Source organism: Chenopodium album, chromosome 14 (genome assembly GCF_948465745.1).
Source record: "Chenopodium album chromosome 14, dcCheAlbu1.1, whole genome shotgun sequence".
In the NCBI taxonomy this organism is placed as follows: domain Eukaryota; kingdom Viridiplantae; phylum Streptophyta; class Magnoliopsida; order Caryophyllales; family Amaranthaceae; genus Chenopodium; species Chenopodium album.
This window is the reverse complement of record NC_137847.1, coordinates 44,383,268-44,385,650: the sequence shown is the minus strand read 5'-3', so window position 1 is coordinate 44,385,650 and position 2,383 is coordinate 44,383,268.

Here is a 2,383-nt window from a genome sequence, read left to right as displayed (position 1 = left end):
TCATCGGGTCAGTAGAGTTCAAAGCCTAGGGGTCACCGGGTCAGTAGAGTTTAAAGCGGTCACCGGGTCAGTAGAGTTCAAATAGAGCTAGCCAAATTGGACATGATATGTTTGATATCAGGGAGCCTACTTGGATTGTTGGGAAATTTGAATCTTGATCAAGTCTTGACAAACAACAACCTAAAATTCAAAAATTTCGAAAGAGCAACCTGACTTAATATCTTGGGATTTTTCTTGTATAATGGGTCTAGTTTAAAGTATCTAAAATAAAATGGATGGCTTGAGTCTTCCCACACGTTCAATAATTCATTTGTCAACTAGAGGGAATTGAAATAAATCAATGGATATGCCATCTATATGCCATATACCCAAAACTCAAAAAGTTTCTGTTTCTTTTTTAAACTCTAAAATTTGCAAAGCACAAATGTTTAGTTAATGTATTTTTATGAATTGGTTTCAGTTGGTTTGCACCTTTTCTACTGTTGTGATCTTCTATTCTTCTTTCTTTTTGCTTTAATTTATAAAGCTCAGATTTGATATTTCAATGATGAAAGATTTTATGCCATATATTAACCTTCGTTCCTTCTATAATCTATGTAGATGGATTCTATTACTGCTGCTTGAATTTTAATGTCAAATATTACTGAAAAGATAATATTTTCCTCTTGAGTTGTTTTTAGAGCTAGGCACCCAACTCTCTAATTGATGATCTTGCTTTAATCTCAAATCTCTTCTCCTCTGCAAATATTATTTGTTGAGGTTCTGAATCAGGATAGTATGTGTTGTGAACGACTCTTATAGCCTTTGTCCTTGCTTAATTTGCTGTTGTTTAAGTTCTAGGAGCTTTCATTTGCTCTTAACTTTAACTTTTCCATTAAAGCAAGAACCTGAACCTGAACCTTCATATGCCTCCTTTTTTGCAATTTCTTTTTATCAATTCTATAAAGTCGGGTGTTTGATTTGTGAATAACTCTTATAGCCTCTGTCCTTGCTTAATTTGTTGTTATTTAAGTTCTAGGAGCTTTCATTTGCTCTTAACTTTATCTTTTCCATTAAAGCAAGAATCTGAACCTTCATATGCCTCCTTTTTTGCAATTTCTTTTTGTATCAATTCTATAAAGTCGGGTGTTTGATTTGTGTGACTTGTCTTTAGGGAGGGTTTATTAAGGATAACATTTCTCTTAAGAGCCAAAGAATCTGGAAGTCCAACAAGAATGACAATTTGAGCAAAACACAGTTTAAGATCAAATGGCCATACTGACCTCTAAAACTCCGTGTTCTAAGTTTTGAGTGTGTTTGCCCACAAATGAGAGGTATTTTGTTGGGAAATATAAATTTCATTTTGAAAGATATAGAAATTTTCAAATGAAATTGAAGACATTGGACTATACAGTGAAAGGACATGAGCTTAAACATGCTAGGACACAGCTTCAACATCTAGTTTGTTTAAGAGATAGGTTTGTGCCTTTCAAAGAAACAAAGATTCGGCGGATACACAACCAAAGGATGCTAATCCGGCCTGGTAGTGTGATGACTATGTGTATAATTTTGGTTGATTCCTTCTAAACCATTAGACTTGATTCTACCTCACTATCTTCTCCTAGGTGGATAATTCGGTTATATGGAATGATAACTGTTAAGCGTGCAAATAATACAAATGGAGGGAGTAAGCATGCTAAATATTTCAGGATGAGCCTTAGAAAGTCAAAACTCACAAGAGTGACAGCTATAAATGTGGACCTCCATTTTCTAGTTCCTCGTCAGCTGATTTATCACCATTTTAAACATCTGTTTTCTTCTTCCTCCGCCATTTTAATTTTTTTTTTTTGTTTTTCTTTCTCTAATTGCAACATGCCATTACGTTAACGACCATGCTTCTGGTTTTTTTTGCATTACCTTAGATGGCTCAGAATAATTGAATATGGAATGAATTAAGAAGAAGGAACCTTCTAGGAAGGACCCGACTAGCCCCAAGCATTCAGCAAGATTTAGAAATGTTGTTTAGTAAAAGATCTGTCACTGGTTATTTGAAAAAACCCATCATGTTTTGAACTGATCATTTAAATTGACAGAAAATATGATCCATAAACATTATTGCCAATGCTATATACCAGATATGAATAAAAATAAAAATAAAAATTGGGCAAGACAATTCAAATACGTAGTAAAAAAATAAAAATAAAACAAGAGATAGAAGTAGGGGTTTCGAGGGAAAATTAAGCAGACTAATAATTGCAAGAAGAAAAGCAACCATTGAACTAAAGAGAGTTTCTGTTTATAGAGTACGGGCAAGAACTTGCTCTGGTGGCTATGATTAGTGAACTACAGAGAACTGAAGATATTCTGCTATAAGTGGCAACTGATGAAGAGAGATAGTGGGAGA